The following is a 15,250-nucleotide window of genomic DNA, read 5'->3' as shown; positions in this document are numbered from 1 at the left end:
GTCAAATTTGCATGGCAGGCATTTTATTGTAAATTACCAGTTTTGGGTTTTAATTATAATATCGTTTGAACACAATAACTTTCACTGCATTAATTTATTATATGATGTTTTAAAAAGAAGTGGTCGTCACACTGGGTCAATTTGACCCTGCCAATATTCAATCAGTTGTTATTTAAGAACTATTTGTTAAATTAACTCTCAAAAATTCTGAGGTGAAGTCTGAACATTGTAGAATATATGCCCATCGTTGAAAGTTGACATTTAAAGTGTCATCATGCTTGAAAAAAAATTTGAAGCAATAAGTGTGATCCAGGTGTATCCAGGGTGACAACCGAGGGTTAATACAGATAGGGCAGATATTGCTCTTTAATAGACTGCGGATGTTTATGCACGCAAAATGTGCAAGAACATATGCAAATATGTATGTAAAGTAAGACATGTCCAAATTCTTTATTGTGGCTGGAAGAATTTGTAAATGTGCCTGAATAAATGTTAAATTTTTAGCAACTTGTGTCTATTGGAAATAAATTCTGAGCAGTTGCAATTGCAACGACATTATTTCTATTAAAAGTTTCAACTGTCTATTTACAAAAATAAAATAAACAGTGAAAATTAATTAATTTTACTATTTTCGGGGGTGAAGAAGAAAATGGCCAAACCTCTTTAATTTTATCGAAATTGTTTATTTGCATCGGGCGGTTGTAATGGACGAACAATTAGTCTCTACTAATGACGTATTCTATCGCATGAAAAACGCTGTATGCATTGTGATTTATTTCTAATGTCACGTAACGGTTCGATAATTCATCTATAATCGCAATCAAATACAGTCAGATACATATAAATGAAATATGTAACATATGTGCATATGCCTTTTAATAAAGCATATGTAATATGCAAAATAATTTTTGCATACCAATATATGCATTTGCATAAACATCCGCAGTCTACTCATTAAACTGGAATTTCCTCCCGATTATAACGCAATTTTTGTTTACTGCCCAAATTCACTTTAAGGGGGTGTAGTTGACCCCTGAAAATCCGCTTATTTCCCGACTTTGTGTTATAGCACGTGAACTGTAAAATAATTTTTATACCATTTGGTATAAAAATCTATCATTTGATAGATCTAATTAAAAGAAGTAACTTTTGTCTTGAAACTTTTTTCCTACCTTTTACAGTTCGCGAGTTGTAAAATCGGAAAATTTACGAATTTTTAGGGGTTAATTTCACCCCCTTCGAGTGAATTTGGGCAGCAAACAAAAATTGCGTTGTAATCAGGAGAAAATCCTCTACATATTCACAAAGTTTCAGAATTTTTTTAATTCTCGGGTTCGGGACCTCCCCTTTTGAGTAAAAGATGTCTAATTAAGATGGGTAAAAAAATCAACGAATTAGAAGTGGTCTTCAGTTTTGATAACGCAAGTGATTTGACTGCTTCTATTTATCGTATTTTTAATGTTTACAAATCGTATTTATATGCTTCCATTTCCACTCATATATTCATATATAGCGTAACCAAAAAAAAATTCCCGCAATATATATTCGTTACGCCGTCACCAAAATAAAATTTCCGCAATAGATATTGGTTACACCGTAATCAAAAAAAAAATTCTCGCCAACGATAATGGTTATTCGTAACCAAAACAAAAATTAATGTCAATAATGATCAATAATGATCATTAGTGACCAAAAAATATTTCCGTTGACAATAATGGTTATCAGTAACCAAAACAGATAAATCTTAATATTTTTTAATCACTTGATCTTTTGGAAAATGTATGCAGTATTTAATGAAGACTGATTTCCATTTAAATAAAAATTAATTTTTCTCAATGATTTTTTTCCAAAAAATTAAAAAAATAACTATTATTTCTGATCTCTGATATAAATGGTATATTCCCCTTCTTGAGAGGATCGTTTTAAGTTAACTGAAAAAAAGTTTAAAAGAAATCTGCTACTTTGCAGAAATGTACTTCAAATGATCCCAATGACGCACCTATTTTTTATTAGGTGTGGAACGACCCCTTAAAAAAACGACAACCATAAAAAAATCGAAAGGAACCCTGAAAATAAATACAAAGTTTTATGCTTTTTAAATGACCCACAACGTGGAGATAAAGAATTTGCGAAAAAAAGTTACAGTGGTGGTGATTTTCGAGAAAATAAATTTTTCCAAATTTATTACCACCATATGGCATACTGTAGGTTATTGAAAACCATAACATTTAACTTTTTTATATCCCGTACGATTTCGCAAGTATGCACGATAATATGAAAATCCAAAATTTTGGGGGGTGTGTTCTCACCCTGAAACCCGTTTGTCAGCACAACCACCCAAACTACACTTCCCTTGATACTTCCAGCTGCCTTTTATAGGTTCCGAATTAGCCCATCATCTTCCTTATGCAACAATCCAAATTATTTACGAGACTGTATATATCACAGTAATTAATAAGGGAGAGTGGGGTAAACACGAACGCGGGGTAATCGCGAATGCGATGCTTACGGCGTTTTAATAAATAAAAACGATGTTCCCTCTCCACTAGCTAATAGTTTAGGTCGTATCCAACGCCGGGCAGAAAGTAATAAATACAGAACGCTCATGCTATGCAAGATAAACACAATTTATTTTTTTCATCATGTTTCAAGTAATATTCCGTCCATTTTCAATTGCATGTAATTACTGTTGAATTAATGACACAATTGTTTTTTTTTAAGCTGAAATAAAGCACTTTTTTACCAACATTTTGTGGCCAAGGCATTGCTTGCATCATTATTCTAACCTCTGAAATAAATTCTTTTTTATTTTTTTATGTCATGGGGTATTGACGAACAAATCGGATGGGGTAGTCTCTCCACGTTAACCGATTTCGATGAAATTTTCTGTATGTTTAAAACTTACTTAAATCTACAAAAGGGGTTTTTGAATTTTCATTACAGGCTAAGAAAAAAAAATTTTAAAAACGACCTTTACTATTTTTTTTTCGATATTCCGACCAATTGCATTTTTTTTCTAACGCACAAGAAGAGGAATTTGAAAAATACATTAGGTATAGGTTGTAGCAACATTTTTTATGGGTTGCCCATTGAAGTTGCGCTTTCTGTGCCACTTCTGCGATATTTAGCACTCTGCTCGTGATTACCTCACGGCAGTCGAGTAATCACTAACACCAAGGGTTTTGCTTTTTCACTATAAAGTTGATTTTCATTATAATTTTTCAAAATTTCGTAACAGTACTTTATAGACGAAAAGTTCAAGTACGTTTGCAAATAATAAAAAAATTCATTTTTCACATAGACTTCGTTTCGTTTGCTTTTTTGCGTCGGTGTTCCAAATTACCCCCACTCTCCCTTACATGTTACGATCACCACGTACACAATTTCTATAGTTATTACATCTACAGTGTTATCAATGTTATCGCACCTATTCTTATTTAAAAAAAATTCTCTATCAAAGCCATTACATTGGATGATTTTTTACAAATCCTTAGATTTTAGATTCTTCCCTTGAATTTGGAAGTCTACTTTAATTACAACTATTTGTAATCCTGATAGGACTGATATTCGAAGTTATAGATCAACAATTACTGTCCTCAACTCATCCCCTCCTGTTGGAAAAATTACTGTACACGCAATTACAGTCTATTAAAAATCTCATTTCTGACGCTCAGCATGGCTTCGCAGTATTTATGTAGTAATTACATATCAACAGCTGGAAATAATGGACAGCAGTAGGCGGTATTTGCACAGATTTAAAGAATGCCTTCGATACTGTTGATTACTCTCCGTTTGCTCAAAAATTGTATACAGAATCTTGGCTTTTACGGGAATTATTGATATTGGCTTCGCAACTACCTCTGTGATCGATATATACCTTAGTTGTTAAAGTAACCACTTTTCTCACACAATTAAGGGGGGGGAGCCCTATTTAGGACGCTAGGAATAAGGTGATTCTTGAGAATTTTTTTTCTGAGAAACGGTTGAACGGATCTTTTCCAAACTTTCAGGGTATTTTAGTTCACATTCCAGCAGTAAAAATTAATTTTTTCGTTACAAAGTGTTCGGTGGAAATGGAGATATATGAACACGTTCGTTAGGACTCGCGCGCCGGAATTGCAAATTTGCGGTTGTAATGGTAGCCCAAATTCTTCCCTGAAATAAAAAAACCAAGGTTTTTATTATTTCTGGTACAATTACATTGTCGATGAACCTAACAAACGGGGAAAAAGTTAAAAGTTGGCAAATTGCTGGGACTTGGAAGAAAAAGTTACGATTCTGCTCCAAGATATTTCGTACTATTTATGAAAAAAGACTTGTTAGATTCAATTTATTTATCAAAGTTATAGGTCCATCGACAATGTAATTATATTACAAATAAGAAAAACCTTGGTTTTTTTATTTCAGAGAAGAATTTGGGCCACCATTACAACCGCAAATTTCCAACTCCGGCGTGCGAGTCCTAACGAACGTGTTCCTATATCTCCATTTCTACCGAACACTTTGTAACGAAAAAATTAATTTTTATTGCTTGAATGTGGACAAAAACACCCTGAAAGTTTGGGAAAGATCCGCTTAACAGTTTCTTAGAAAAAAATTCCCAAGTATCACCTTATTCCTAGCGTCCTAAATAGGGGTTCCCCCTTAAAGCAGTTTCAGGAGTATATACCTCAAGGTTCCCACTTAGGGCCTTTGTTATTCATTGTCTCTATCCAATGATCTAGAGTAACCTACACAGTAAATTTCTTATGCCAATTGACCTAAAAAAAATTTATACAGTAAATATTGTAACCCATGATCCCTGTCTCCAGACTGGTGTGGATAAATGATCGACCTGATGCGAAATTAATAAGCTTAATTTAAATAATTCCGAATGTCACGTAATGAAATTGTCTCACTGATTTCGTACTCCATTAACGATATTAATAATGTACAATAACGTTAGTATTGTGATCTATGTGTGCCCTATTATACACATTTCTTCTTTGCTAAGAATATGGTCACAATCACAAATACTGTTTGTAGATTTCCAAGTCTTATGAAGCTATAGGGGTGTATCTTAACATGTGGGATTCACTTCAACAGTGAATAAAGGCCCTACAAACATGTGCCCTATTTCACCTTGTTTCCCAGTTGTAGGTGCTTTTGTACTTACTGTGCAACTCCTTACCCTTTTTAAGAAGTGTTCGAAATGGCCACCTTCGCCCTGAGCCCAAGCCTGCAGTCTCAGGGTTGTAGATTTTCTCAAAAAATTATTAAATTTATTTTTTTTATATTTTTAAATTATTAAAATTATTAAAAATTATTAATAAATGTGACGAAAATGTGGTGGTGCACTGTCATGCATAAACTACCTGTCACGTGCGACATCAAGTGGCACTTCTTCCAATACCTCACTCAATTGATTGCTTAACCCTTTTAGTGCCAGGCGGAAAAGAGGTGCCTATGCGAGAATAACCGGCCGAATTTCACGGTTTTACCAGGGTTTAGGAAAATGGTCATAAAAACCAAACAAGAAACAATATTTACAGGATTCAAAAAGCAGGATGTTAAGGACGAAATAGAGAACAAAACGATGACACTAGTTTTTCTATATTCATTGAAAATTATAGAAATAACAAAGGTATAAAAGATCATGAAGAAAGTAAAAGCGAATAGTAAAGTGCTATAAGGCGCGGGCCGATATATCGACTCTGGCACTAAAAGGGTTAACAAATTTACAGAGAATTAACCAGCTAATTTCCCATTATGAAAAACAAGTCCAATTACAAAGACTTATACAAACATTTAGTAATATCAGTTACACTATCTCTGTTTGTCATTCAAAGTTACTGCAGTAGAAAAATAGGATTATAAAAAATGTTTACATGAACTTTTTTCATCGTATTTGTGTCCACCATTGAAGTGGATCCACATGTAATATATGTTGACTTTAAGAATCCAATCACACCAACAAGGGACGTTCTACAACTGTCTGGTGCCAATTGTTGTCTCATTGAAGCATAGTGCTGGAAATATTTATTTCGCCACTTGAAAAAAAACACGTTGTCATTTCTGGCTCCCTTATTAGTATTAGTACGAGGAAGGTATTATCGCAAAATTTATTTATTACAAAAACGTGTAGCACATTATTCTTGGCCAAACTAACAATAAGTTGGATACGAATCATTTTATCAGTCACATTGCTATGAAAATTTTGGACACTACGTAAATTCGAGAATGATGCAATAGATATGTCCAGTACTCTGTGTTGTTATCTGCTTCAGATTTATATTTTCTTATTTATGCCCATTCTCAATTTTAAGGGTTGGAACAGCCCCCGAGTTTTGAGAACTGTCAGCTCATGAACGAGGAATTGAACCCTCACAAATATCGAATATCTCGGAGGTTAAATATATTTTAGGAAAAATACAGAGTTAAAAAGTGAATCATCTGTTATTAATTCCAAAAATAGCGGGCAAAAAGGAAGGGAGGAGAAGAATTTTATTTAGAAAGTGTTAGAGCTTATCTTAGGCCGTGTCTGCCCAAAAACCCTTAAACTTCTTAAGGAAATTCAGAGTGCACCTTAATTCCTTGACTCCCTCTAAGAAGGCTATTGGGGTGGTAGAAAGAAGAAAAAAATCCTATGAACATGATGTTAAAAAGGGGTACGTCAGGAAATAACCGCCGATAAAAAAACTAATCAGGGGTGTCATAGTCTAATATAATCTTAATAATCTTCAGATAATTAGTAACAATTAATAATAACTATCTCATATTCATCTCATGTTCGGATAAAATGGGCCCCTATAGATTACAGAATTTTACCCTCTTTAATAACTTTTTATAATTTTAGGGGGGGGGGGCAGAGAAAAAGCAGTTTACCCTAACGATTTTCAAAATTGTGAGGAAATATGAAATGCTGTATTAAGTACAAGAAAAAATATTGCACTAAATACGTTTAAACAGATACGTCAGTTACCTACTTTCGTAGCGAATTGGCGATCGCACAGAAGAGTGGGTATTTTACCCATAACACAGTTCGACAAAATTTGACTTTTTTCAAACTTGTAACATTCAATAGCCGTTTCTTATAGGTTCTCGTGCCCTGAGAACGAATCCGCAAACCGTTTGTGGTCATCACCCTCAGTTTTTGAGAAATTCGATTTTGAAAAAAAAAACTGCAAATTTTGAACATCTTTTGTGTCGAAACGGTAATAGTTATTCGGTTGTATAATACACTCCCGAATACACCGATATAAGTTATTGGTGCATTATGAACATTTAAATATGTTTAAGCATCGATCAAAAGGAAAAGGACACCCGAAATGCACCCATTTTTGAGGATATCTTTCAAATTATTTCCAAAACTAAGGGTCTAGGAGAAAATCTGACTACTCCACGCGACGCGGCAGACATTTTTCCTTCGGATAGCATCAACAGAAGTGGTAAGTCACGTTTTGTTTTCAACACAGGAGCGAAATAGTTTGGCAAAACGTGCGGCGCCGACAGTGGTAGTCAACGGCGGCGCGCGATCCACTGCCGCTCAGCGTAACACAATCGCTTAACGCGCGTGACTACCACTGTCCGCGCCGCACGTTTTGCCAAACTATTTCGCTTCTGTATTGAAAACAAAACGTGACTTACCACTTCTGTTGATGCTTTCCGATGGAAAAATGTCTGCTAAATCGCGTGGAATAGTCAGATTTTCTCCTAGACCCTTAGTTTTGGACATAAATTGAAAGATATCTTCAAAATGGGTGCATTTCGGGTGTCCTTTTCCCTTTGATCGATGTTTAAACACATTTAAATGTTCATAATGCAATAATAACTTATATCGTTGTATTCGGGAGGGTTCGTAGAATAATTTGACGCAACGAGCAACCGAATAAGTATTACCGTTTCGACACAAAAAATGTTCAAAGTTGAAAATTTGCAGTTTTTTTTCAAAATCGAATTTCTCAAAAACTGAGAGTGATGGCGACAAACGGTTTGCGGATTCGTTTTCAGGGCACGAAAACCTATAAGAAACGGCTATTGAATGTTACAAGTCCAGATGGCTGTCGAACTGTGTAAGGGGTATTTTACCCTTTAAGGCATCCATCCCACTATATATGCACTTTTGACACCATATTTATAGGATTCTTTTGTCTTCTTTTTACTTCTTCAACCACCTCCTTCGAGGAAATCGCGGAATTAATGGACACCCTGTAGGTAACTATAGCACTAAAAATATAAGTGGATAAGAATTGAATTTTCCCAGCATGGGCTCCTCATGCAATTAAGGATATCTCGACGAGTATGAACACCTGCTCTTCCTTGTTCACTGTCTGTGATTAAGGAACGATAACGTTTAACGTCTTACAGATCTCGGTGCTTCCACAAGTGCAAATTATTTATGAACAAAGCACGAGTATTATGCAAACTCTTCGACAGAGTTACGGTGAGAATATTTCTTGCCAAGCACTGTTATATAGTGGCGTACCGTGCGCCTTTGTGTAATAATAAACATGCGGTACCTGCTTTTATCATCCCTTGTGTTTTCAAATCAGAAAATGATAATTAAATAACTTGGACAGAAGACATAACGAAAATTATTGGATGCTTAACCATGATCTAGTAAAATACAATGTGCTTTATTTTCAAGCATACTGACTGTTATAAATTGTTATATTATACCACACTCATTTATTTAATAATATATAATAATAAGCAATAAAAAAAGTAGGAGTTGTGTAAATCGTTTTGATGACTGCGCTGTTTCTTATTACGAATCCCAAAAAATAGGAAAAAAAATTCACAATACGATTTTATCGTTTTTTATTTTGAAACTGATGGATCAAAAGGGTTTCTTCTATGTCGTAAAATGTGAAGTTGAAGTTCCAATTTTCATTAGAATAAAACTAACCACTGCGGGGGGTGGAATAATTAAAGTGTTTCAAATTTCATTCAGTATTACTTTACGTTTCATTCATGCAATTAAGAATAAATTAATTAAAAGAGAAAATTTGCGAAAGCTTGTGGAGACAGCAATTACACGAATGAAGGGGTTTTGAGACTGGGCAGAGTCGAGGAGGTAGGAATATTTCATTCCACCACAAGCCAATGAACTTAAATACCATAGGATATTATTTCCTTCATGATGAAAAACGAGGAACAGTTATTGTGACGATTTTTGTTGCGTTTTCTGGGACTCTTACCGCTGTACACCGTGACCATTTCTACACACAAGCGCCGTATGACTTTCCAAAATTTCTCTTCGTTATTCGTTTGTAATTATACCACAGGCATTTTCACATGCATTACTTTGATCATACAGGGTGTCTCTAAACAAGTGCCTCGTGAAATACTTCCTAAATGTTGTTCAAGATTACAGCAAAACTGCTTCTAGTGTTTATTAAATGGCATGTTGCACATTGGATTTTCATATCAGAGAAATAGAAAAAGTCTCAATTTAAAATAACTCATTTCGAACGAGACGAAGCAATCTAAAATTTCGAATTTCCACCTGCTGTTGTTAATATACTCAGAATTTTTCAAATACTCGATTCACCGCGTGTTTTAGGGGTTGTGACTAGTCAGCTGGCGAAAAAGAACGCGATTTTCGGGATTTTTTATGTGGAATATATACTGTATATTTTTTTACAACTATTCGCTTATTTTAAAAGTACATATATGCAGCAATTCTCAGTAATTTTGTTATAGAAAAACATTAAAAAATGAACGAATAAAAGTCATTCTTGTGGAAGCTGTTTTGATGAAGGCACTGTGCGGTGAACGCGATTTCTCTGACAAGGGGAGGACACCATGTGGTAGACACTGAAAATAAGTAAATTGGTGTCCGAGCGTAATAATAGAGATATTTAAATGGAAATTATTAAAAATTTCATAGTGGCAGTGGGGTTTTAATGGGTAAAAATCCCACACTACCCTAGCGCTCCCGGGGGATTCCCCTCTGAAGGAATCGGGGTGCTTTTTGAAGATTTCCCGAAGTTAAAAAAAAATTATAAAAAAAAGTTATTTATTTTTTTTAAAGTGGAAACATCTTCAAAAGGCACCCCGACGCTTCCAGAAGGGAATGGTGTCCTCCCCGTATGAACCGGATCATCTAAAATTACAAATTCAAAAAGATTCTGTTAATATATAGTCGAATTCAGTAGATGAACGAAGGGTTTTTCAAAAAGTCGATTTTTGACGAAATGACGGCCGTTTAACGCAAAATCACTATTTTTCGATGTCCGAATTGTTCGTTTTTCGTTAATTAAAGATAGAGTTTTTGTTAAAATAAAATATCCTTGGTTCATCTACTAGTCTTTGGTATAGAGAAGAAGTCTGCAAAAGGTTAGGCCAGTCGATACAGCGGTTTCCGAAATATCTTGCTCGCCGTTATTAAAACAGCTTCCGTCAGAATGGCTGTTATTCGTACATTTTTTACTGTTTTGCTATAACAAAATTACTGCGAGTTGCTGCACATATGTAGGTACTTTCAGAATAAGCGAATAGTTGTAAAAAAATATACAGTAGATAATCCACAAAAAATTCCCGAAAATCGCGTTCTTCTTCGCCAGCGGACTAGGCTTAACTAATCATTTGGATTAACACATTCCCATTACGGTACGGCGACATTCGAAACCTGCAATTGTTGCTGCTTCTTCGCAAGTCTATTGAGTGGTTTACCTTTACTCCTTCATAATATTGAAACAAAAGTACAACAGTCCACTTGGTTCTATATAAAAAATGATCAAGAAAATTCTCCCCACGTTTCCTCGGGCTTTTTATCCTTTGACCACTATTTCGCGCGGTGCTTGCTTAGAGACATACAGTGTAGAGTTGTGGATAATAAAATTCATAACATGTTTTACCATAATATGGAAACTAGGCGTACCTAGATAACGCAACTCGTTTCGAAACATACAGCAACATGAAGTGTTTTATAGTAGGTACCTACTATAAGCAACATAAAGTGTTTTATAGTAGATACCTACTATAAGCAACATGAAGTGTTTTATAGTAGGTACCTACTATAAACAACATGAAGTGTTTATACTAGGTACCTACTATAAGCAACATGAAGTGTTTTATAGTAGGTACCTACTATAAGCAACATGAAGTGTTTCTACTAGGTACCTACTATAAGCAACATGAAGTGTTTATACTAGGTACCTACTATAAGCAACATGAAGTGTTTTATACTAGGTACCTACTATAAGCAACATGAAGTGTTTATACTAGGTAACTACTATAAGCAACATGAAGTGTTTTATAGTAGGTACCTACTATAAGCAACATGAAGTGTTTCTACTAGGTACCTACTATAAGCAACATGAAGTGTTTATACTAGGTACCTACTATAAGCAACATGAAGTGTTTTATAGCAGGTACCTACTATAAGCAACATGAAGTGTTTTATAGTAGGTACCTGCTATAAGCAACATGAAGTGTTTTATAGTAGGTACCTACTATAAGCAACATGAAGTGTTTTATAGTAGGTACCTACTATAAGCAACATGAAGTGTTTTACAGTAGGTACCTACTATAAGCAACATGAAGTGTTTTATAGTAGGTACCTACCTTAAGCACTTAACCAGAAGGTCGTAAAAGGAGATAGAGGAAGGGAGGGAAAAAGGTGTTGGAGAGCTGTATCGAAGATTGCGAATTGGCTCAAAATCAGGTAGCAAATACAGAAACATGTCAGAAATAAGTTGTCAGTTAAGGGCACCGGAAATTACAGTATGGATTAGTAGTGTAAAATATATGCTCTTGCTAAGTAGTATTATTGATAGCGCTAGTGGCTGTGTTAATAATATGAGCGCGCTATTTTTTAGATCCTGATTTTCATAGGGGTATGTCGTGCAGTACCGGCCACTCTAAAAGCGTATTCAAACTGTAATTTTTGTTTCCTGCCCAAACTCACCCTAAGAGGGTGTACTTGACCCCTGAAAAGCCGGCTATTTTTCGATTTTGCGTTATAACTCGTCAACTGTAAAATAATTTTTTTACCAAATGATAGATCTTATTAAAAGAAGTAACTTTTGTCTTGAAACTGTTTTTCTACCTCTTCACGAGTTATAACAGAAAATCGGAAAATAGCCGAATTTTCAGGGGTTAATTTCACCCCCTTCGAGTGAATTTGGGAAGCAAACAAAAATTGCGTTGTAATCAGGAGGAAATCCCCCACATGTTCACAAAGTTCCCACATCTTCCGAAATCTAGTTTAACCAGACGGGAGGCGCACCTCATATTGTAACAGGTTGTCGCTACCGGGTCAAAAATACCCTAAATTGAAACGTAAAAAACCACGGTTTCAGAATATTTTTTTTAACTCTGTAATTTTTATATTAAACTACAGTGTTTTAAGAATAAAAAAAATTATGAAATATCTCAAAATCTTTATTAAAGTTCTTTAAAAAATTGTAACAAAAACTCCGAGTTAAGATCAGTTTACTTTAGTTTAACTTTATTTTGCAGTAGCATTTTCAAATCGCATTCATATCGTTCTGCGTCCATTTCCCTTTTTTCTGTTTAATTTCCGACATTATACTGCGGAAAGACAAAGAAAGAAAAAAGGCAAGGACTATAATCACAGGAAAAATTTTTTAAAAAAATTGCTTTCGTACTGCACGACAAGCGCGTGGAAAAAGTTTTGTATCTTTGTATAAATTAAGATACAAAGCAAATTGCAAAACCCGGGGCATTTATGTACACCTAAAGGTCTAAAAAATAATGTACGTAACATGCGAAAATTATTTAATGACCCAGAAAATAAGAAATCAGCTATGAAAAATAACTTTGGTCGTACGGGACACCGGCGTGAACGTTAAACTTCTTAGAACTCTGGTAATACCTACTGAAGAAAACAGAGCGTCGCCGGAATACGTTGCTCAGGACTATATGTAGTATTCATTAGTTTCTCCATCGATAGTGCAATCAACTAACAGTAGAAACGAGATCTAGCTTTGGCCAGTACTGTACGACTCTCCCTGATACTTGTTTTGGGCTCGCTCATTGTGTCCATTCTACAGGCAAGAAGGCTCTGGATCCTAATTAGGACTCGGTGGAGTTAAACTTTCTTTCTACTTCCCAATAGCCACTGGCGTGTTATGAATGCACAAAATACCAGAGTCGATATGAATTTGGGCTTGAAAGTAACAGGTCGATTTCATCCAATTAAGGATGGGTGTAATGCTTCGACATTGTGTATTGTGATTGTGACATAGTGCTGCCGCAAACGCAGCAAGTGGCAAATCGATAGTGCCTTTGAGTGTTTTCCCTGAAATCGTCAGAGATGTGTCTGAAATATTTTTTCGACGTTAATACCACTCTTTAAGCTTCTGAAAGTGTGTAGGGGAGTAACCAAGTAAGTTTAGTCCAATAATAAGTGACGAAGAACTCATTTGGTTAAAGAACGAATTACAGAAGTAGGGAACAAAAAATACTCTTCCATTTCGTCAGTAATTTTGCATATTTTGTCAACTTATGTAAGCCACTTTAAGACATTTGGCGAAGCCCCAATTTTAACCCTCGGTTGTCACACCTACTTTTTCGCACTGGGTCAATTTTGACCCTGCCAATTTACAATTTTTTCAATTTTTTTCAAACCATTTGTTAAATTAAGTCTCAAAAATTCCGAAATACAGTTTGAACATTGTAAAAAAAAATATTTGAAGCAATAAGAATTCGGACAAAAAGTTTGTTGCTTGAAAAATTGCAGGGTGAATTTGACCCAGTGTGACAACCGAGGGTTAAAAGAAGAATAATTATCTTGTACATGTTTACTATAAGTTCTGCTCTCTGCTTCTGATTCCTATGAATTGTGTTCCACTGTTCAGGTGGCGGTTATTCAATAAGCAGCAATTTTGATAGCTATATATGGTATCTAAAAAAAAATGAGGAAATGTTTTTTATAAAAGGTGTAAGTGAAACTCATGCCATTTTTTCCCCTGCCATAATACATATTTGTTAATTAGATTTCCGTAAATACTGGTTGACAAGCACTAATAACGAAAAGAGTCATGGTTACCGACACGAGACGCGTTGTTTTTTTGAGGCGTTGTGCAATAGACACTGTTAGACCCAAACGGTTTATGTAAAGATAAAAACTGGGACAGATTTTAAGAATAGATTAAATGCAGTCGTCCCTGGCGGTCTCATTTTTTAAATTTCAATCTTGATATTTTTTTAACTACGAAAAAGGAAATTTCATGTATTCTTCAAATCTTCACCATTTAGTAAGAGAATAAAAAATTCGTAGCGATAACTCCTGTAGTTATTATTTGCCCATCAAAATGTGGGAAAATCTATACCTTTATCTGAAACAAAATTCTGAATTTGTGTCCTTCTTTCGAGCCTCTAATTATGATTGTAGCTTCTTAAATATTTACGTAACGTGCTTATTATGTTATACATGATTCTTCTTTCTATACATGTAATCCCACATTTTCTACATTATTTTAAAATATTCTGCATAGGAAATGGAGTCTACAAAGTAATGAATTTATGATTTATGATTACTAAAATAAAGTAAAAAAAATATTGTTAGCCTTTATTTTCGTGAAGCAATGTATGAATATTAATGTACACAGCCATTATCGACAGTTAAAGTGGATTAAAATTCCATCTGCATTACACAATTTTAAAATCAATAAATAATTTAAAAAATGTAGAAGGTATAAAAAAAATAATTTTCGTAAAATGTGAAATATGTGATTCGTTATATTTCCTCAGCACTGGAATTTACTGGATTATTAAAAAGTAATTGAAAAATAATAACCAATGTACAAAATTACCTATTAAAAGAAACAGCATATTTTTTCTATTTTTTTATTCTAAAAACCAAATATGCTTAGATCAAATGTACAATATGTTTAGGTGTATTACAAATTGTAGCTAGTGCAACTGACTTTAACATTAACCCTCCGTTGACACTCTGGGTGTGAGCCACCCATAAACTGATTTTGACGCATTGTACCTTCTATATGCAAAATAACTACTTTTTTCCAAAGGCGACTCACAAACTATTTTTTTTTCCTTAAAATATTATACAGGAACAACAACTCTGTAGATTTTAAGCTTCTAATATCGAAATTTCTAGAAGCTGCAATTTTTTGAAGATTTTCTTCGCGTTTTCTCGACATATGGTAATCCAGAATTTTTTTTGCAAAAGCTGAAATAAAATATCATTAAAAAATCTATTGCAATGCAATCTGGAGACCTTGAAATTGACCCATGATTTTTTTCATTACTATTGGATTCTTTAGATGAGAATGGCAGT

General features: G+C 34.4%; 2 protein-coding genes across 3 annotated transcripts in view; one reads left to right on the top strand and one right to left on the bottom strand.

The window, feature by feature from the left end:
- LOC143377167 (unconventional myosin-Ie) overlaps window positions 1-15,250 on the bottom strand; it is a 130,567-nt gene that overhangs the window by 44,483 nt on the left and 70,834 nt on the right. The window lies entirely within an intron of this gene.
- Window positions 1-15,250, top strand: part of LOC143377215 (uncharacterized) — a 69,263-nt gene that overhangs the window by 39,544 nt on the left and 14,469 nt on the right. The gene's annotated exons all lie outside the window — the stretch shown is intronic.

Source organism: Andrena cerasifolii, chromosome 15 (genome assembly GCF_050908995.1).
Source record: "Andrena cerasifolii isolate SP2316 chromosome 15, iyAndCera1_principal, whole genome shotgun sequence".
NCBI classification, from domain to species: domain Eukaryota; kingdom Metazoa; phylum Arthropoda; class Insecta; order Hymenoptera; family Andrenidae; genus Andrena; species Andrena cerasifolii.
The sequence above is the reverse complement of the archived record's forward strand: the minus strand, read 5'-3'. Positions and strand labels throughout refer to the sequence as shown.